The sequence below is a fragment of the Hyperolius riggenbachi genome, chromosome 10, assembly GCF_040937935.1.
Source record: "Hyperolius riggenbachi isolate aHypRig1 chromosome 10, aHypRig1.pri, whole genome shotgun sequence".
NCBI lineage: Eukaryota > Metazoa > Chordata > Amphibia > Anura > Hyperoliidae > Hyperolius > Hyperolius riggenbachi.
The window spans coordinates 251,911,437-251,934,676 of NC_090655.1; the positions used below are offsets into that span (position 1 = coordinate 251,911,437).

General features: G+C 47.0%; 1 protein-coding gene across 5 annotated transcripts in view; it reads right to left on the reverse strand.

The window, feature by feature from the left end:
• The window catches only part of LOC137535296 (zinc finger protein 585A-like), a 97,718-nt gene that overhangs the window by 50,462 nt on the left and 24,016 nt on the right, over window positions 1-23,240 (reverse strand). Inside the window, exon 1 of one of the 5 annotated variants that reach the window (XM_068257127.1) lies at window positions 1,705-1,724. The exons of the other annotated variants lie outside the window; for them this stretch is intronic. The gene's annotated coding sequence lies outside the window, so the exon portion shown is untranslated. Of the gene's footprint in view, window positions 1-1,704; window positions 1,725-23,240 lie in introns of those variants that run through there. 5 annotated transcript variants of the gene reach the window in all.

A 23,240-nucleotide genomic window follows, 5' to 3' on the forward strand; every position in this document is an offset into this window, starting at 1 on the left:
ATGTTCTCACATGACATGTTGCAGCTCAACACAATAGCACGCTGGCTGGCTGTGAGTTTGTGACAAACAGACTGCTAACTCTCAGCCACTCCTTTGCTCCTCAGTCAGGGCAGCAGTGCCACCTCTTCTCTTCAGCTGTGCAAGTCAAATGAAAAACTACTGCTCTCCTGCCTCCCCAATCACTGTCAGACTTCTCACACAGCACAACAAGCTGCTTTTCCCCAAAGATTACCTCTTCACCTTGCTCTCCTCCTACTCTGACTGTATGCTGTTAGTGTAAACACAGTACAAACATGCTGCCCCTGTAATCTCTGCACCTGATGCAAATGTTTCACCTTGCTTCATGAGAGAGCCGGTGTAATGAAAGTCTTTGCAACCCATTATATTTTGCAACTTGCCATAGAGGACAGTGTATAACTGCGTAGGCGTGGCTTCTCTCTGTTAACATGCCTGTAATTCTTTGCAACCACGGATCCCATTGAGCTAGAAGGGGGATTGTTCCCTCCAGGGGAGTTATTAGTTGAGCAAGAAGGGGGGATTGTACCCTCCAAGGGGGGGGGGGGTATTAGTTGAGCAAGAAGGGGGGGTTGTTCCCTCCAGGGGAGTTATTAGTTGAGCAAGAAGGGGGGATTGTACCCACCGGGGGGGGGGGGGGGTTATTAGTTGAGCAAGAAGGGGGGGGGTTGTTCCCTCCAGGGGGTTATTAGTTAAGCAAGAAGGGGGGATTCTTCCCTTCGGGGGGGAGGGGTGTTAGTTGAGCAAGAGGGGGGATTCTTCCCTCCAGGAGGGTTATTAGTTGAGCAAGAGGGGGGATTCTTCCCTCCAGGGGGGTTATTAGTTGAGCAAGAGGGGAGGGTTCTGTGTGAGAATAGGGTTTGGTTGGGTTGCATTTTCTGATAGCTATACCTATAAATAAGTGCAACCGGTTGCAAAATCTGATAAAGTTGCAAAAAATTTCACTACACCGGCCCTGTTTACAGCTACCTGTGCACTATACTCACAGCGTGCTGCCCTCCCTCCGCCTCCTCTCCTCACACCCACCTTCCACTGTTACCATTCCTGTGATGTTACAGCAGTGCTGGTGGTGGTAGATGGATGAGGATATGAGGAGAGGAGAGGCAGAGAGGCTAATGGAAGCAGAGGACTGGAGCACACAGTGACAGCTAGCTATAAAGCAATGTAAATGCTTCCTTTTACTACTCTGCAAGGAGGTGGGGAAGGGAAGCAATACTAGTGTGGACATTGCTATACTGGGAAGGAATGGCATTACTGGGGTGGGGGACTTTATATACTGGAGGATAATAGCAATGCTGAGGGACACAGGGAGGACATGGCTATACTGGGAAATATACAGTAATAAATGGTATTACTGAGTGGGGGACTTTACATACTGGAGAATAATGGCAATGCGGGGGGGGGGGGGGGACACATGGCTATACTGGGTAGGCATGCTGTCTTCTCCCTGTGATGTGAATGAATTATTACTAGGAAGGCGAGTTGCCAGTCATAATCTATGGCACACGTAGGGGGGCCACTAGTAACTGACAAACAAGTCACAGCAGTGATATAAGTCTCTTGCATGGCATTTACTTCAAGGTGGATGATTAGGATAGTGGCAGGTGTATTATGACCTCTTCTGTAACAAAGTATGTCCACCCCGACCTCTGCTCTGCTCAATATATATAGTAAGAATCACACAATTACCTCTTCCAGCAATATCTCCCCTCCACTTCCTGCAATTTCTCTGCTGTTACATCACTTCCTATCTATGGTTTATTTTCTTTCCTTTCCGTGCGCTCCACCTAGGAGAGGTGAGATTGCCATCTTGTGGTGAATAGGCTAACTGCAGCCTCTGTGGAATCACCTGCACACGACCATATAAGATAGTCATCAGAGACATGAAAATGAAATACAATATTTAAAAACAGTGTAAACAGTGTAACAGTGAGCACAAAGATGTGAAATTACCCCTTGCCAATGAAAACACTCAATAATGAAATAATTATAGATTTACTGTTCCAAAAAGCAATTCTCATAGAATGCAAAATGCAACTCAGGACTAGGTTCCTCTTCCAGCTTCATCAGGCAAATATCCAGTGCAAAATCCAAAGCCCAGAGCCTCAGTCAGAGTAATGTTTTGGACCATTAATACTGTAATTATTTAGATCATTGAGTATTTTCCCTGATAGGAGGTAAGAAGAGGTAATATCAGCATTTAGTACATAAGGCGTGGAGAGGTATGATATCCTTCATCTTAACCACTTGAGGACCGCCCCCAGCCGATGGGCGGCGGCAAAGTCCGGGCCCAAACGACCGCAATACGCCCATCGGCGGGGGCGGCTGCGGGAGTGGCTATGCGGCGATCGCGTCATTCGTGACGCGATCAGCCGCCGGGGACTGGCTCCGCCCACCGCTCGTAGTAACCCGCCGGCCGTTCGGAAGCGCCGGCGGGTTACTACCACCCGGATCGCCGCTGCACATATGTATAATAGGCTTTGTAATGTATACAAAGCCTATTATACTGGCTGCCTCCTGCCCTGGTGGTCCCAGTGTCCGAGGGACCACCAGGGCAGGCTGCAGCCACCCTAGTCTGCACCCAAGCACACTGATTTCCCCCCCCCTGCCCCCTGATCGCCCACAGCACCCCTCAGACCCCCCCTGCCCACCCCCCAGACCACTGTTTGCACCCAGTCACCCCCCTAATCACCCATCAATCACTCCCTGTCACTATCTGTCAACGCTATTTTTTTTTTTATCCCCCCCCTGCCCACTGCCCCCTCCTGATCACCCCCCACCCCTCAGATTCTCCCCAGACCCCCCCCCCCCCAGACCCCCCCCCCCCCGTGTACTATATGCATCTATCCCCCCTGATCACCTGTCAATCACCTGTCAATCACCTGTCAATCACCCGTCAATCACCCCCTGTCACTGCCACCCATCAATCAGCCCCTAACCTGCCCCTTGCGGGCAATCTGATCACCCCCCCCACACCAATAGATCGCCCGCAGATCCGACATCAGATCACCTCCCAAATCCATTGTTTACATCTATTCTCTCCTCTAAACACCCACTAATTACCCATCAATCACCCATCAATCACCCCCTATCACCACCTGTCACTGTTACCCATCAGATTAGACCCTAATCTACCCCTTGCGGGCACCCAATAACCCGCCCACACGCTCAGATTGCCCTCAGACCCCCCCTTATCAATTCGCCAGTGCAATATTTACATCTGTTATTCCCTGTAATAACCCACTGATCACCTGTCAATCACCTATCAATCACCCCCTGTCACTGCCACCCATCAATCACCCCCTGTCACTGCCACCCATCAATCAGCCCCTAACCTGCCCCTTGCGGGCAATCTGATCACCCACCCACACCAATAGATCGCCCGCAGATCCGACATCAGATCACCTCCCAAGTGCAGTGTATACATCTCTTCTCTCCTCTAAACACCCACTAATTACCCATCAATCACCCCCTATCACCACCTGTCACTGTTACCCATCAGATTAGACCCTAATCTGCCCCTTGCGGGCACCCAATCACCCGCCCACATGCTCAGATTGCCCTCAGACCCCCCCCTTATCAATTCGCCAGTGCAATATTTACATCTGTTATTCCCTGTAATAACCCACTGATCACCTGTCAATCACCTATCAATCACCCCCTGTCACTGCCACCCATCAATCACCCCCTGTCACTGCCACCCATCAATCACCCCCTGTCACTGCCACCCATCAATCAGCCCCTAACCTGCCCCTTGCGGGCAATCTGATCACCCACCCACACCAATAGATCGCCCGCAGATCCGACATCAGATCACCTCCCAAGTGCAGTGTTTACATCTCTTCTCTCCTCTAAACACCCACTAATTACCCATCAATCACCCCCTATCACCACCTGTCACGGTTACCCATCAGATTAGACCCTAATCTGCCCCTTGCGGGCACCCAATCACCCGCCCACACCTCAGAACGTCCTCAGACCCCAGCCCTGATCACCTCGCTAGTGCATTGCTTGCATCTATTTCCCCCCTCTAATCACACCTTGAGAAACCCATCAATCACCTCCTGTCACCCCCTAGCACACCTACCCATCAGATCAGGCCCTAATTTGCCCTGTGTGGGCTCCTGATCACTCGGCCAAACCCTCAGATCCCCCTCAGACCCCCTTCCGATCACCTCCCCAGTGCATTGATTGCATCTATTTTCCCCTCTAACCGCCCCCTGAGACACCCATCAATCACCTCCTGTCACCCCCCTAGCACTCCTATCCATCAGATCAGGCCCAAAACATCCTGTCATCTAAGAGGCCACCCTGCTTATGAAAGGTTCCACAAAATTTGCCCCCTCATAGACCACCTGTCATCAAAATTTGCAGATGCTTATACCCCTGAACAGTCATTTTGAGAAATTTGGTTTCCAGACTACTCACAGTTTTGGGCCCGTAAAATGCCAGGGCAGTATAGGAACCCCACAAGTGACCCCATTTTAGAAAGAAGACACCCCAAGGTATTCTGTTAGGTGTATGATGAGTTCATAGAAGATTTTATTTTTTGTCAAAAGTTAGCGGAAATTGGATTTTTATTGTTTTTTTCACAAAGTGTCATTTTTCACTAACTTGTGACAAAAAATAAAATCTTCTATGAACTCACCATACCCCTAACGGAATACCTTGGGGTGTCTTCTTTCTAAAATGGGGTCACTTGTGGGGTTCCTATACTGCCCTGGCATTTTAGGGGCCCTAAACCGTGAGGAGTAGTCTAGAAAACAAATGCCTCAAAATGACCTGTGAATAGGACGTTGGGCCCCTTAGCGCACCTAGGCTGCAAAAAAGTGTCACACATGTGGTATCGCCATACTCAGGAGAAGTAGTATAATGTGTTTTGTGGTGTATTTTTACACATATCCATGCTGGGTGGGAGAAATCTCTCTGTAAATGGACAATTGTGTGTAAAAAAAATCAAAAATGTGTCATTTACAGAGATATTTCTCCCACCCAGCATGGTTATATGTAAAAATACACCACAAAACACATTATACTACTTCTTCTGAGTACGGCGATACCACATGTGTGACACTTTTTTGCAGCCTAACTGTGCTAAGGGGCCCAAAGTCCAATGAGTACCTTTAGGATTTCACAGGTCATTTTGAGACATTTGGGTTCAAGACTACTCCTCACGGTTTAGGGCCCCTAAAATGCCAGGGCAGTATAGGAACCCCACAAGTGACCCCATTTTAGAAAGAAGACACCCAAGGTATTCTGTTAGGTGTATGATAAGTTCATAGAAGATTTTATTTTTTGTCACAAGTTAGCGGAAATTGATATGTATTGTTTTTTTTTTCACAAAGTGTCATTTTCCGCTAACTTGTGACAAAAAAAAAAATCTTCTATGAACTCACCATACTCCTAACAGAATACCTTGGGGTGTCTTCTTTCTAAAATGGGGTCACTTGTGGGGTTCCTATACTGCCCTGGCATTTTAGGGGCCCTAAACCGTGAGCAGTAGTCTAGAATCCAAATGCCTCAAAATGACCTGTGAATAGGACGTTAGGCCCCTTAGCGCACCTAGGTTGCAAAAAAGTGTCACACATGTGGTATCGCCGTACTCAGAAGAAGTAGTATATTGTGTTTTGGGGTGTATTTTTACACATACCCATGCTGGGTGGGAGAAATCTCTCTGTAAATGGACAATTGTGTGTAAAAAAAAATCAAACAATTGTCATTTACAGAGATATTTCTCCCACCCAGCATGGGTATGTGTAAAAATACACCCCAAAACACATTATACTACTTCTCCTGAGTACGGCGGTACCACATGTGTGGCACTTTTTTGCACCCTAAGTGCGCTAAGAGGCCCAAAGTCCAATGAGTACCTTTAGGATTTCACAGGTCATTTTGCGACATTTGGTTTCAAGACTACTCCTCACGGTTTAGGGCCCCTAAAATGCCAGGGCAGTATAGGAACCCCACAAATGACCCCATTTTAGAAAGAAGACACCCCAAGGTATTCCGTTAGGAGTATGGTGAGTTCATAGAAGATTTTATTTTTTGTCACAAGTTAGCGGAAAATGACACTTTGTGAAAAAAAAACAATTAAAATCAATTTCCGCTAACTTGTGACAAAAAAAAAAAATCTTCTATGAACTCACCATCCTCCTAACGGAATACCTTGGGGTGTCTTCTTTCTAAAATGGGGTAATTTGTGGGGTTCCTATACTGTCCTGGCATTTTAGGGGCCCTAAACCGTGAGGAGTAGTCTTGAAACGAAATTTCTCAAAATGACCTGTGAAATCCTAAAGGTACTCATTGAACTTTGGGCCCCTTAGCGCAGTTAGGGTGCAAAAAAGTGCCACACATGTGGTATCGCCGTACTCAGGAGAAGTAGTATAATGTGTTTTGGGGTGTATTTTTACACATACCCATGCTGAGTGGGAGAAATATCTCTATAAATAGACAATTGTGTGTAAAAAAAATTAAACAATTGTCATTTACGGAGATATTTCTCCCACCCAGCATGGGTATGTGTAAAAATACACCCCAAAACACATTATACTACTTCTCCTGAGTATGGCAATACCACATGTGTGGCACTTTTTTACAGCCTAACTGCGCTAAGGGGCCAAAAGTCCAATGAGCATCTTTAGGCTTTACAGGGGTGCTTACAATTAGGCACCCCCCAAAATGCCAGGACAGTGAACACACCCCACAAATGACCCCATTTTGGAAAGTAGACACTTCAAGGTATTCAGAGAGGAGCATAGTGAGTCTGTGGCAGATTTCATTTTTTTTTGTCGCAAGTTAGAAGAAATGGAAACTTTTTTTTTTTCTTTTTTTTGTCAGAAAGTGTCATTTTCCGCTAACTTGTGACAAAAAATAAAATCTTCTATGAACTCACCATGCCTCTCACTGAATACTTTGGGATGTCTTCTTTCCAAAATGGGGTCATTTGGGGGGTATTTGTACTATCCTGGAATTTTAGCCCCTCATGAAACCTGACAGGTGCGCAGAAAAGTCAGAGATGCTTGAAAATGGGAAAATTCACTTTTGGCACCATAGTTTGTAAACGCTATAACTTTTACCCAATCCAATAAATATACACTGAATGGTTTTTTTTTTATCAAAGACATGTAGCAGAATAACTTTCGCGCTCAAATGTATAGGAAATTTTACTTTATTTGAAAAATGTCAGCACAGCAAGTTAAAAAAGTCATTTTTTTGCCAAAATTCATGTCTTTTTTGATGAATATAATAAAAACTAAAACTCGCAGCAGCAAACAAATAGCAGCAAAAGAAAGCTGTATTAGTGACAAGAAAAGGAGGTAAAATTCATTTAGGTGGTAGGTTGTATGACCGAGCAATAAACCGTGAAAGCTGCAGTGGTCTGAATGGAGAAAAAGGCTCTGGTCCTTAAGGGGCGAAAAGACTGTGGTCCTGAAGTGGTTAATGAGGTTACCAAGATTCTCATTTTGTGTAGGCATCTATTATTGCTACTCTTATAGTTAGATTTTTTATAGTTAAAGAGGACCACCGTACAAAAAATAAAAAATACGTCATTGCTGCTGTAATAAAAAGTTATATTTACCTCCAGAGTCTTGTCCCACAAAGCCGCCCCGAAGACCCCACATCACTACACTTCCGCTGCTTCGAGTGCTGTAATTACAGGAGATTTAGGCGCAGCCGCCGCCACCATAGGCTGTAATAGGAATTACGGCTATAGTGGCGCACAGTGACTTCGGTCAGTAACTTCAGCTCCGTCAGAAGACAGAGCTGAAGTTGCTTTTAAAAGCGGAATTACATTATTCCCCACTATCCACGTGGACCTAGAGGGGGAATAATATTTAACGCCACTGGGAACTTGTGCAGCAGAAGTATAAGTCAGGGCCGGATTTCCCATAAGGCACTATAGGCACATGCCTATAGGCACCTTATTATTGCAGAGGCGGGTCCTCCCCTGCCCCCCTGCATTGCCGATCGGATCCAGCGGCAGTCTGGCAGCCGCTATGCAACTCCGTCAGGCAAGTGTCCCCTGCTGCGTGTCATCACCAGGCAGCGCACACTCACTTTTATTTTCTCACTTCCGTGCATGAATTGTGAAAAGGAACTACCATGAAGCTGGGGGAGGAGGGGGGGGGGGGCAGAGCTGGGCAATTTAGCAGTGTCAATTAAAAACGCCCCCTCCCTCTTTCCTTTCAAGTGCTGCTGGGGACAAAGAGGGACTTCACAGCGGGGGTGCAGCAATGAGTTGCCTTCAGATATTTTCTACAGAAAGCCTGTAGGCTACAGCTCCTTCCCCCTGCCCTTGAGAGAGAGGCAGTGATACAGTCACACATGTGACTGCTGGTGACAACACAGGGAAAGGCTGTGGTTACTTTTTCTGCAGTGTGTGTGTGCACTGGGCCTATGTGTGTATTGCACAGCAACGTGTGTGTGTACACTGTGTGTGTGTGTATTGCATCTGCAGCGTGTGTGTGTACACTATGTGTGTGTGTATGGCATCTGCAGCGTGTGTGTGTACACTATGTGTGTGTGTATGGCATCTGCAGCATGTATGTGTGTGTGTATTGCATCTGCAGTGTGTGTGTGTACACTGTGTATGTGTGTATTGCATCTGCAGCGTGTGTGTGTGCACTGTGTATGTGTGTATTGCATCTACAGCGTGTGTGTTTACACTGTGTATGTGTGTATTGCATCTGCAGCGTGTGTGTGTGCACTGTGTATGTGTGTATTGCATCTGCAGCGTGTGTGTGTACACTGTGTGTGTATTGCATCTGCAGCGTGTATGTGTGTGTACACTGTGTATGTGTGTATTGCATCTGCAGCGTGTGTGTGTGTGTACACTGTGTATGTGTGTATTGCATCTGCAGCATGTGTGTACACTGTGTATGTGTGTATTGCACCTGCAGCGTGTGTGTGTACACTGTGTATGTGTGTATTGCACCTGCAGCGTGTGTGTGTGTGTACACTATGTGTGTGTGTATTGCATCTGCAGCGTGTGTGTGTGTACACTGTGTGTGCGTATTGCATCTGCAGCGTGTGTATACGCTGTGTGTGTGTGTGTGTGTGTGTATTGCATCTGCAGCGTGTGTGTGTGTGTACACTGTGTATTGCATCTGCAGTGTGTGTGTGTGTGTACACTGTGTATGTGTGTATTGCATCTGCAGTGTGTGTGTGTGTGTGTGTGTGTACACTGTGTTTGTGTGTGTATTGCATCTGCAGCGTGTTTGTACACTGTGTGTGTGTGTATTGCATCCGCAGCGTGTATGTGTGTGTATGCTGTGTATGTGTGTATTTATTGCATCTGCAGCGTGTGTGTGTACACTGTGTATGTGTGTATTGCATCTGCAGCGTGTGTGTACACTGTGTATGTGTGTATTGCATCTGCAGCGTGTGTGTGTGTACACTGTGTATGTGTGTATTGCATCTGCAGCGTGAGTGCGTACACTGTGTATGTGTGTATTGCATCTGCAGCGTGTGTGTGTACACTGTGTATGTGTGTATTGCGCCTGCAGCGTGTGTGTGTACACTATGTGTGTGTGTATTGCATCTGCAGCGTGTGTGTGTACACTGTGTGTGTGTATTGCATCTGCAGCGTGTGTATACGCTGTGTGTGTGTGTATTGCATCTGCAGCGTGTGTGTGTGTACACTGTGTATTGCATCTGCAGTGTGTGTGTGTGTGTACACTGTGTGTGTGTGTATTGCATCTGCAGTGTGTGTGTGTGTGTACACTGTGTGTGTGTGTGTATTGCATCTGCAGTATGTGTGTGTGTACACTGTGTATTGCATCTGCAGTGTGTGTGTGTGTGTGTGTACACTGTGTTTGTGTGTGTATTGCATCTGCAGCGTGTTTGTACACTGTGTGTGTGTGTATTGCATCTGCAGCGTGTATGTGTGTGTATGCTGTGTGTGTGTGTATTGCATCTGCAGCGTGTGAGTGTGTACACTGTGTGTGTGTGTGTATTGCATCTGCAGCGTGTGTGTGTGTGTGTACACTGTGTGTGTGTTTATTGCATCTGCAGCATGTATGTGTGTGTACACTGTGTGTGTGTGTATTGCATCTGCAGTGAGAGTGTGTGTGTACACTGTGTGTGTGTGTATTGCCTCTTCAATCGTGAGTGTGTGTACACTGTGCGTGTATGTATTGCATCTGCAGTGTGTGCATGTGTGTGTGTGTATGTATTGCATCTGCAGTGTGTGTGTGTGTGTGTGTGTGTTTTGCATCTAGGTAAAAGGCAAGGTTTACCACTGCACTGCACACTGTGGGACAGTGCTGGAATAAAATATGCCAGTCTGAATCAACTGCGCACACACAAGCGTCCCACGCATGCACAGTAGACCCGGACGTACGTCACTGAGCCTGTTACCATGGCTCACCGCAGCCAAGTGGCATACCGCAGGAGGACGGCGTGGGACTTAGAAGTGTTTATGGGGCGAGAGGAAGATCCTGGTAAGTATCAGAGCTTTACATTAGTTGATCTGTGGAGGAGGGTGGTGTCAGATCTGTTAAAAAGGGTGCCATACAGATTAATGTAAATTGCCACGGTTAGGACCAATAAAAAGGGCACCGGTTGTTGCCCACTAAAATAGCAGGCGCCAGGTTTACCATTTGCAGCTGCACTTTGCATAGCTGACAACCTCACTGCCCGCTATTTTATCGTCCCTCTTTTTAGCGGTCATTGCCCTGGTTGAGGCATTACATTAATCTCTATACCACTGTTCCGTTGGATTCACCCCACAGCCACTTTTTCCTATTTTACAAGTGCCTGTTTTTGAGTGTACTCAGCTTCTTCTGTAGGCTATGAGCTAGCTCTATACAGGGTGGTGTACAAAAGACTGACCCTTTTTCCAGTCCCATGTGCAGGTTTACAGGCAGGTGCTAACCAGTCCTTGTGCACCTCTTGATCAGTTCCAGCTGTGTGTGCCCAGCTTTATTAACCTGTTTTTTTTTTTTTAAATCATGTAGCAAGCCTAGGGCTCCGGCGATAGGCGATCAGGAAATCCCGTTCAAAGAACGGGATTTCCTGGAGGGCTTCCCCCGTCGCCATGGCGAGGGGCGGGATGACGTCACCGACGTCATGGACGTCTAAGGGAGTCCCAATCCACCCCTTAGCGCTGCCTGGCGCTGATAGGCCAGGCAGCGCAGGGGTCTGGGGGGCTCTACGGCGGCGCGGATAGCGGCGCGGATAGCGGCGCGGATAGCGGCGATCGAGCGCGGGGCGGTGGCGATCGGTGTGCTGGCGTCCAGCAAAAAAAAAAAATTACGGAAATCGGCCCAGCAGGGCCTGAGAAAACCTCCTGCGCGGCTTACCCCGAACTACGTTACCGGGGTTACCGCCAAGGAGGTTAAAGCATGTGTTGCCTGTATTTGCTGCTGTATGAGTAATGTTCCTATACATAAATGCAGGTAACTCAGGCTTCAGTAAAGCCGCAGAGGACACAGCAGGGATAGAGTAAGAGGCACATGAGGAGGACAGGCCAGACAGCATTTGCTTGTATATTCATGTTGAAGACAGGCAGCTGGGCCAGTCTTTCATGAGACACCTTCTAGAACTCTTGCCTTGCAGAGCTGGGTCCCCAGTTCGAATCCCAGCCAGGGCACTATCTGCATGGAGTTTGTATGTTCTCCTTGTGTCTACGTGGGTTTCCTCCCACATACCAAATACATACAGAAAAGTTAATTGGCTTCCCCTAAATTGACTCTAGACAATGATACATACACTACATAGACATGACAATGGTAGGTAATATGGAGATATGTTTGGTGCTGGTCTTGTCTTGGTGCTCTGCTTGTCTTGGGTAATATCTGCATTACCTTGCATGGTTTTATTTCCAAAGAAAAGGGGTGTGACCTTAGCTGAGGGGTGGAGCTTAGGGCACAAGAACTTCTGTGCCTATAGGCTCCTGAGCTGTAAATCCGGCCCTGTTTATGGGGCACTTGCTGACCCACAACCATCAATAGGAAGCTTTTCTTTATGTGAATTCAATGTTCAGGAATCAGTGACAAAGCTGAAGCTGCGCTGGGGCTGGATCTTTCAACAAGAGAATGACCCTAAACACTGCTCAAAATCCACTAAGGCATTCATGCAGAGGAACAAGTACAACGTTCTGGAATGGCCATCTCAGTCCCCAAACCTGAATATAATTGAAAATCTGTGGTGTGAGTTAAAGAGAGCTGTCCATGCTCGGAAGCCATCAAACCTGAAAGAACTAGAGATGTTTTGTAAAGAGGAATGGTCCAAAATACCTTTAAAGCATTTAGAGGCTGTAATTTCTGCAGAAAGTGGATCTACTAAATATTGATTTAATTTCTTTATTGTGGTGCCCAAATTTATGCACCTGCCTAATTTTGTTTAAACAATTATTGCACACTTTCTGTAAATCCAATAAACGTAATTTCACTTCTTAAATACCACTGTGTGTGTCTCGTATTGCCACATTACAGGAAAGATATTGCAGTTTTAGAGCAGGTGCAGAGACGAGCAACAAAATTGATACAAGGGATGGAAGGTCTCACTTACCAAGAAAGGTTAGATAAACTGTGTTTATTTAGTTTAGAGAAAAGACGCCTTAAGGTACATACACACGTCTGATTTTTCCAAACGATGGGTCGTTTGGACGTCCAAATGTCCGGTCATTTGGATGTCAAATCGGGCGTGTGTATAGTCGGTCGTTCAGCAGATAACGCTGGTTTTGATGGATCCACTTGGCGGATCGGTGAAAACTAGCGTTATCAGCTGAACAACCGACTATACACATGCCCGATTTGATGTCCAAACGACCGGACGTTTGGATGTCCAAACAACTGGTCGTTTTGAAAAATCTGACATGTGTATGAGCCTTTAGAGGGGATCTAATTAACATGTATAAATACATCAGAGGGCAATATAATAGCTTGGCGGATGAGCTTTTTGTCCCTAGGCTTTCACAAAGAACTAGAGGACATGAGCTGCACATGGAGGTAAAACATTTTAGACATTTATTGAGGAAAAGGGTTCTTTACAGTAACAGTGATTAAGACATGGAATGCATTGCCACAGGAAGTAGTTATGGCAAATTCTATATCTGCATTTAAAGGAGGCTTAGATGCTTTCCTTGCATTGAAAGACATCCATGGCTATAATTACTAGGTAATGCCCAGTGGTGTTGATCCAGGGATTTTATCTGATTGCCATCTGGAGTCAGAAAGGATTTTTTTTTCCCTTTTGGGGCTAATTGGACCATGCCTTGTACGGGTTTTCTACCTTCCTCTGGATCAACAGGGATATGTGAGGGAGCAGGCTGGTGTTGTACTTTGTTTTCTGGTTGAACTTGCATGTGATAGGGGTATTGCCTGGGAAACAGCATGCCTGTCCATGCAGACCGAGTTGACAGCAGATTTTAAGGAAATGACTCAAGCCTTATCCGAAAACTCCTTTACAACTGAGACCAGACAAGGAAGAAATATCTCTGTAAATGACAATTTTTTGCTTTTTTTACACACAATTGTCCATTTACAGAGATATTTCTCCCACCCAGCATGGGTATGTGTAAAAATACACACCAAAACACATTATACTACTTCTGCTGAGTACGGCGACTCAGCAGAAGAGGCTCCTTTAGCTTGCTATTTCAATTGGCCTGGCACTGCTATTGGCCTGAGGAAGCGGGCTCAGACCCGTGAAACGCGTTGCCTGTGCTACCAATAAAATCTTTTCTCCCTACAAAGATTTGTCGTTCTTGAGGTAAGCAACCTCAAACCTTTCTCGGTTTTAAACTGCTTTTAAACGCTTTTATATACCACCAGGGCGCCTCTTTAAACCATTTAGTGCATCCCCAACCCCCATACGATACCCGTGTGAGGGGTGGAGGCAGAACATATGTGGTTTACACCACGGTGGACATCTGCCTCCCTTCTTTTTTCCAAGGAGAGCGACCGCATCCAGGTCCTTAGTGACCTCCCCGAGTGGAGTCGGGTTAATTGTCTCCACCTGCTTCCTGTGGTCGGTTGCCCCCTTGCAACCCACTCTTGTGAGTAGATTCTTATCTTCTACATTGACAATTTTGACTAAACATATTACACTATTGGGCTCCCGTGTTTTTTGTTTCCCGTGCCTTTTCCCCAGAAGGTGTCCTGACACCAATCATCCACTACAAATCATTGCCAGAGTTCTTTTTCGATACAAAGTGCTTGCTAAAGCATTTGAAACCCAACACCGCTCCTCGGCCCATATGCCTCGGCAAACGTATCTTTTTGACTGCGGAGGAGAAGCTTGTCCTGCAGCACTGCATGCACCGGCTTGTATGTAATCTGACAGACGCACAATGCCTCTGTCAGGATGTACCATCAGTGCTGCAGCTGATTGGTCGGTCGGTCTGGATAGAAAAAAGAGAGAAGAAAAAAGAAAAAAACAAAACAAAAAGGAGGGGAAGGTGTCCGCCTGGACATTGGAGCTGCAGCCCCAAAAATCCAAACCCACCAGCTTGTATGCCCAGGCAAACCTGATTTATTCATCCACATCGATCGATGTAAATGGAGAAATCATTGCTTGAGTTCTTTTTTGATACAAAGTGCTTGCTAAAGCATATGAACCCCAACACCGCTCCTCGGCCCATATGCCTCGGCAAACGTATCTTTTTGACTGCGGAGGAGAAGCTTGTCCTGCAGCACTGCATGCACCGACTTGTGTGTAATCTGACAGACGCACAATGCCTCTGTCAGGATGCACCATCAGTGCTGCAGCTAGTTGGTCGGTCTGGATAGAAAAAAAGAGAGAAGAAAAATGAAAAAACAAAAAGGAGGGGAAGGCGTCTGCCAGGACATAGAAGCTGCCGCCCCAAAAATCCAAACCCACCAGCTCGTATGCCCAGGCAAACCTGATTTATTCATCCACATCGATCGATGTGAATGGAGAAATCATTGCTTGAGTTCTTTTTTGATACAAAGTGTTTGCCAAAGCATATGAACTCCAACACCGCTCCTCAGCTCATATGCCTCTGCAAACGTATCTTTTTTACTGCGGAGGAGAAATCTCGTCCTGCAGCGCTGCATGCACCGACTTGTGTGTAATCTGGCAGACGCGTAATGTTCTGTCAGGATGCACCATCAGTGCTGCAGCTGGTTAGTCGTTCGCTCGGTCCACCTGGAAGGTTAATGGATGGAAAAAGAGAAAAAAAATTACAAAAAAAAACAAAACAAAAAACAAGCAAGCAGCAAAGCAATTACTTCATTAACATTAATGAACTTTTAACTTTTTTAAACAAAACCTCAACATTGCGAACCAAACATTAACTTTTTTGCTTACCTGTTTTTTGTTTTGTTTTGTTTTTTTAACTTACCTTCCGTGGACAAACCTCTCCTCCCCCATGGGACAATGTGCGAAGTGCAAATGGCACAGAGTTGTGGCGAAGTACATTACGCATTTTGTCTCAAGTGAAAGGAGAGGTTTCTGGCAGCCCTGTGTATTACGGTCTCTTGAAACCAGAAGTTTGGTTTCACACTGCATATTGACATATCCGCACCATATCGTCCAAAACAGACCTTCAGGGAATACCACAAGAGTAGCATTTGGCCTAGTAATGAACTGCGTCGCCATAGACTAGCATGACTTCCGGGCAAACCGAAATTGCCGCAGAAGCTACGCAGTAACGTAGGCATGCACTAGCGTTAAGTCAAGCACTTCCAGCGTAGGGGGGGGACCGCAAAGTGTGACTTTCGCTAGGCAATTTGCCCTAACGCATCGCAGCAGTGTGAAATAGCACTGAGAGACCCTTGTGTGCCTACTGCTGTGTCTGTAGTTCCCTACGCTCTAATAGTGTACCTGCTCGTGGTACCTCTCATAACACTCCCCTAGGCATAGGCCAGGCTGGTCAGGGCAGCGGGGACAATAAATAGTGGTGTCACGCCTTGTTCCAGCCCTGCTGCAGACACGACAACGTTTTCTTCGGGTGCATGGACCTGGGGTACATGGAATCGGATAGGCCTTCCATGCAGCCGGCTAGTTGCATCTTGGGGTTGGGCCCAGACACCTCCTGGATACAGGAGTTCCATAGTGATCTGTCTCTGAAATTGAAGAAACGATCCAGTTCTCCCAGCCTTACTGTAGAGAACAAAGCTGTTGTAAACTGCCAATTGAATTAGATAAAAATACACTTTTTTATACCAGCGTCTTATTTTACGGGAAAGTAAATAGGGCGCTAACCTCTGGTCATTGAAGTCCACCCCTCCCATGTTAGTATTATACTCGTGGACGACAAGGGGTTTTTCAATGACCTCAGTTCGCCATTGAATTTCGACTGTCGTGTCTGCGTGAATGGTGGACAGAAAGTAAACGTCCCTCTTGTCCTTTCATTTCACCGCGAGCAGGTCGTCAGCACTCAAGGCGGCCCTCTGCCCCCGTTGAAGTCTGGTGGTAATGAGTCGTTGGGGAAAGCCCCGGCGACTAGGCCGCACGGTGCCACAGCATCGGATTCCTTCTAACTTTAAGTGCTGATAGAGGGCCACACTTGAGTAGTAATTGTCCACATAAAGATGGTACCCCTTCTGGAACAAGGGTGACACCAAGTCCCACACAACCTTTCCACTGCTCCCCAGGTAGTCGGGGCATCCGACCGGCTCCAATTTGGAGTCTTTTCCCTCATAGACCCTAAAATAAGATGTATAGCCTGTGGCCCTTTCACAGAGCTTATACAGTTTCACCCCATACCGGGCGCGCTTGCTTGGGATGTACTGTTTGATGCCAAGGCGCCCGGTAAAACGTATGAGGGACCCGTCTATGCAGATTTGCTGTTCAGGGGTATAAGCATCTGCAAATTTGGATGACAGGTGGTCTATGAGGGGCCGAATTTTGTGGAGCCGGTCAAAAGCAGGGTGGTCACTTTGATGACAGGTTTCGTCATCATTGAAGTGCAGGATGTTCTCAAATCGTGTCCTGGACATGGCAGCAGAGTACAAGGGAACATGACATGCTGGGTCCGTAGACCAATAAGACTGCAACACATTCTGTTTCATTAGTCCCATTTGTAGGAGAAGGCCCAAAAAAAATTTAATTTCGGAAACTTGGACTGGTTTCCACCGGAAAGGCTGGGCAAGGAAGAAATTCAGATTGTCGGTTAGAAATTGTGTGGCTTTACGGTTGGTCTCTGCCACGACTAGGTCTAAGAGATCCTGGGTGATGAAGAGATAAAAAAAATTCTAGGGCCGATCCTAGATTATCTGTCTCCACCTGGACTCCAGACTGGGCAGTGAAAGGGGGCAGTACGGGTGTGGCGGTATCAGGGGATTGCCAATTTGGATTTGCCAGCACCTCTGGTAAACTAGGGGTAGTACGGGCCCGTCTACTTGGTGGTTGCGACCGGGGTGTTACTGCACGTGCCACCGCACCAGTTTCAACTTCCATGCTGGTGCTCGCCACTTTACCAGGGTATAAGGAAGCACTGGTGCTAGGTCCAGGAGATGCTGTGCTGCTGGTGCCTGCCTCACCATGAAAAATCAGACCAGCACTAGCACCACTCTGCTGCCCTTGAGGCTGATCTTGCGCCACCTGCGGTCCAACAACATGGGGTGTGGTACGCCTGGCTCTAGCCGGGACCTCAACCTCGTCATCGCTATCGGTCAGTGAGCCACTGCTCAATTCAGGTTCAAACTCTGACCCAGATGATTCGTTGAATGGTTTGTCCCAATCGTCCTTATCCGACTGGGCCATGTACCTGAACACCTCATCATCGGAATACCCCTTTCTTGCCATGGTGGACTGCTAAATTTATTAAATTTATTAAATTAAATTTATTAAATTTATTATTCCTCTGAGACTACCCAGGAAAAAGAGCACCTACCTAGCGAAAGGGAGTATTTGAGAAGTAGAAAGCTGTGGTCACTGAGTTTTGATTAAAAAAAAATCAAAACTGATGTTTACAGTGCCACAGTGTTTTTTGCAGTGATCAGAAAAAAAAATTCTGTCACTGCGGTGCTGCGGGCTGAACGCGAGTGCAGGCGAACGATCAGGTCTGATCGGGCAAAACCTGCGTTTTTTAGTGGATCCTAGTGACCCTAATATATCTGACTGCGATCAGTAATGATCGCTTACAGATACTATATAGTACCAATGTTGATTAGCGACAGTGATGACGCTAATTAGTGACTGTGGTGCAGTGGGCTGAGCACTAACTGACACTTACAAAGGGGCCTAGCTAACTGGCCTAACTACTAACACTAGTGATACTAAAATCATCCTCCTCCTCCTCCTCCTCCTCCTCCTCCTCCTCCTCCTCCTCCTCCTCCTCCTCCTCCTCCTCCTCCTCCTCCTCCTCCATCCATCCTCTTATATCATCCAGTAGGGAATTGCAGATTTTCAAAACAGCTTATATACCATAGCTGGGATTTGAACCCAGGATGCAGTGTGTAGTAGGTATCTGTCTTAACCTCTAGACCATGAACCACACTACATGGTAAAGCTATCCTAGCATAAACCATACTACGAGGAGGAGGAGGAGGAGGAGGAGGAGGAGGAGGAGGAGGAGGAGGAGGAGGAGGAGGAGGAGGAGGGAGAGAGAGAGAGAGAGAGAGAGAGAGAGAGAGAGAGAGAGAGAGAGAGAGAGAGAGAGAGAGAGAGAGAGAGAGAGAGAGAGAGAATTTTGATGTGGTTCTGGAAAATTCCATCGGAATTATAAATTTCCACGGAATTCCGTTCCGACTAACAAAATCGGAATTATTAATTCCGACCGGAATCACGGAATTAATAATTCCGCTGAATTTTCCGACCATGCCTGGAGACAACAAAGCCAATCACAGGGCAATCAAAGCCAATCACGGGACAATCAAAGCCGATCACGGGACAATCAAAGCCAATCACGGGCCAATCAAAGCCAGCCACAGGCCAATCACAGGGCAATCTCAGGGCAATCAAAGCCAATCACGGGACAATCAAAGCCAATCACAGGACAATCAAAGCCAATCACGGGACAATCAAAGCCGGTCACGGGACAATCAAAGCCGGTCACGGGACAATCAAAGCCAATTACAGCACAATCAAATACGATGTCAGCACAATCAAATACAATGTCAGCACAATCAAATACAATGTCAGCACAATCATATACAATGTCAGCACAATCAAATACAATGCACTGGGAAGGTGATGGGGGGGGGGGGGGGGGTCTCAGGGCGATCTGAGGGTGAGGGGGGTTGATTAGGTGCCCGCACAGGGCAGACTGGGTCCTGATCTGATGGGTGGCAGACACAGGGGGTGACAATGGGAGATCAGTGAGGGATTACAGGGGAGAATAGATGTAAACAATGCACTGGGGAGGTTATCAGGAGGGGGGGTCTGAGGGCAATCTGAGGGTCTGGGTGGGTGATCAGGTGCCCCCAAGGGACAGTTTAGGGTCTGCTCCGATGGGTGGTGGTGACAAGGGGTGATAGACATGTGACAGACAGGTGATAGACAGATGATCAGTGGGTAAGGCAGATGTATACAATAGTATACAGTATACAGGGGGTCTGGGGGGATCTGAGGGTAGGGGGGGGGGTGATCAGGGGACCCTAGGGGGCCGTTAGGGGCCTAATCTAAATAATAGCGTTGGCAGATAGTGGCAGGGGGTGATTGATGGGTTTTTAGGTGGGTGCTCACAGGTGTGTGCTGGGGTGGTCAGGGGGGGTCCTGAGGGCTGGGGTGGGCGATCGGGGGGTCTGTGTGGGTGAAAACCGGTGTTTTGTTGATCACTTACAGGGCTGCCTCCTCCTCTGATGGTCGCACGGACGAAGAGTGCGGAGGAGGCAGCCTGTATAATAGACTTTGTAATGTAAACAGTGTATTATACATTTTGATTGGCCCGATCGGTGCTTTTAAACCCCGCCGGCGCTGCTAATTAGCCGGTGGGGTATCGCGCCAGGTGGGCGGGGGCTGTTGCTGGCGGCAGCGCGCATCATCAGTGACGCGATCGCTGGCCGGACACGCCTTAAGGACCCGCCGCCGATGTACGTATTGCGGTCCTTAAGGCATCCACTTTGCCGCCGCCCATCGGCTGTGGGCGGTCGGCAAGTGGTTAAAGGGGGTTCCATTACTTTGGTAATGTTCTGATTTAGTTCGATATCATGCTTGAAGACCAAAATTAAAGGTTATGAAAGCTTGTAAGTGAAGCAAGTGGAAAGCTTGTAAAGTAATCTGTTACAGTTTGTCATTAAAGGTCTTATGCTTAGTACAAACCACACAATTTTCTGTTAAGGTGCCCATACACTTGGCTGATTTACCGCCGATAGACAGCAGATTCGATCACTGTGATTGAATCTGCTATGAAATCGATGCACAAACCCAGCCCAAAAACGGTCGATCTGCCCGTGCGGAACATTTAGCTAGATCGCCGGCGGGTCGGGAGTGCGTCGATAACAGCGTTCCAATGTCCAACGACAGATGCTAGCGGCAATACATTACTTGTTCCGCCGGCACGTGTCCCCGTGGTCCCTTCTCGGCGCTCTGATCCGGCTGGCTTTACTTACTTCCTGTCGGAGGAAGTTTAAACAGTTGAGCTCCCTCCACAGATTGTGAAGCGGTTTCATACTAAAAATCTATTAAAAATCTGTGTGAAGTGTAGGCAGCCAATAGATCCCTCTTTGATCAGATTTGATCACAGAGGGATCTATCTGCTGGTCGATCTGGTGGCATATTCGACCCACTGTATGGCTGCCTTATGCTGGGCATACACGGTGCGATCCGGTGGCTCGATTAGCCGCCGGATCGACTCCCGCCGCGTCCCCGCGCGTACGCTCGTGCGCCCGAATCGAATACCGCTCGTCCCCGCCAGGGCCGCTTATCTTTCACTCGATTCCCTGCCATTGTCCGTCCGCGGGGATCGAGCGGCGAATCGATCCATTCGTGGTCGGACCTGTCGGATATTATCAATCGAGCCCATTGATAAGAAAGAAATGAACCGTGTATGCCCCAGCATTAGATTTTTTTCTGTTAGATTATTTTCTGTAAAGTACTGGTAGAGACTGGTCATTATCTCTGGTGCATTGTCCCTGGTTACCTCCTGCTGAGTAGAACAATGCCTAATTGCTAGGCAGATAGATGGTTAGATAATTTCCAACATGTTGGAAATTATCTATCTGGCAGGTAAATCTAAAAGAAAATAATAACAGAAAATTGTATGGTGTGTACCTAGCATTACCGAAACAACTTCTGCTGACTTTGGACACAAGAAAAAAAAATCAATCTTGGGAGATGTGACATTTTATTTTGAGCAGCAACAATGAATCACTATATTGCGAAGAGTTGTAGTTGTTGTGTAAAAGGGACCCTGAAGTGAGAGTGATATGGAGGCTGCCATATTTATTTTTTTCAATCAAAAGATTTTATTAAGAGAATTACACAATCAAAACATGTACAGTGATTATCATACATTTTACATCATATAAACATGACATAAGTTGTGCTACTACTTAACTACAATTTAACAAGCAAAAGGAAATAGAACAAAGAATAACCAAAGAAAATTTCAAACAAACATACAACATCATATGTGTGTGTATAATGGATTACACATCCTTTTGCTGCAATTACAGCAGCCAGTCTTTTACGGTATGTCTCTACCAGCTTTGCACATCTAGAGACTGAAATTCTTGCCCATTCTTCTTTGCAAAACAGCTCCAGCTCAGTCAGATTAGATAGACAGCGTTTGTGAACAGTAGTTTTCAGATCTTGCCACAGATTTTGTTTTAAACCATTCCATTGTTACCCTGGCTTTATGTTTAGGGTCGTTGTCCTGCTGGAAGGTGAACCTCCGCCCCAGTCTCAAGTCTTTTGCAGACACCAAGAGGTTTTCTTCCAAGATTGCCCTGTATTTGGCTCCATCTTCCATCAACTCTGACCAGCTTTTCTTGTACGGAGCATGAGCCAAACCATGCATTCATAGCTGGTGTCATGATACAGTAAAAGTATTCGGCCCCCTTGAAGTTTTCCACATTTTGTCATATTACTGCCACAAACATGAATCAATTTTATTGGAATTCCACAGTGTTCTCCCCAGGACTGATTAGGTGGGCGGACCGCCCGGGTGTTTTAAAACCCCGCCCGCCTGGCAAAAGTCCGTTCTATAAACATTAAACTGCAGGCAGTAGCACTCCATAGCCTGCTAGCAATTAGCGGCGTTCAGCTCTCCCATAACGCTGACACTGTACACAATAGTTGCAGGAGCGCTCCCTCTGCCTGTGTGACCTCACGCTTCCTGGTGATTCTGTGATTGTCTGTGCGTGTTGGAGGGGGCGGGACCATCACGCAACAGAAGTCGGGATGAACACGCAGCCAGACACTAGTGCTGGAGACAGCCTGAAGCTTTAGGCAGACTCTTCTCCCCCAGTGAATCCGGACAGTGTGCCTTCTCTGTCCTCCTGAGCTCAGGCTGCATGAATGTCAGCAGCCAGTCCCATCCTTTCCAAGCAGCTCCGAGGCCGACTGACATGTAATCACGCAGTGAGTGCACGAGTTCGGCGCCCCGCCCCCTCTTTCCCGACTGTTTGTTTCTTTTGATGCCGGGAGAACTCTGCACGTGACCTGTGATCCTCTGGTAGGAGATCTCTGCTAATATCTTGTAACCAGCAGGAGTACTTTTAATCTGATAAAGTGCAGAGTATACAATGCAAAGTCTCCAAAGGACTTGTAATGCAGGCTAGGTGACCTGAACAAACAAACAATGATTGCAGTCAGCTGCAATTTAGATAAGATGACTTGCTGGGGATGGAGGCTGCTGCTGAATGCTGTCTGTCTTAACCCCCATAATATTATTTGGTATAGCGCTGCAGCTCTGTACAGAGTATATTGTCTTGTCATACAACTGCCCCTCAGAGGGGCTCACACTCTAATTCCCACCATAGTCATGTCTATGTATGTATGATGTAGTGTATATATGTCTAGGGCCAATTTAGGGGAAGTCAATCATCTGTATGTTTTGGGATGTGAGAGGAAACCCACACAGACACAGGGAGAACATGCAAACTCCTGCAGCTCGTGCCCTAGCTGGGATTTGAACCAATGACCCAGCTCTGCAAAGAAAGAGTGCTATTCACTACACCACTGTGCTGCCCATATGCAACCATGCTGCCCAAACACTTCCTCAGTTTAAAGGACAACTGAAGTCAGAGTGATATAGAGGTTGTCACATGTATTTCCTTTTAATACCAGTTGCCTGGCTATCCTGTTGAGCCCTTGTCTCTAATACTTTTAGGCCCCCTAAACAAGCATGCAGTAGATCAGGTGTTTTT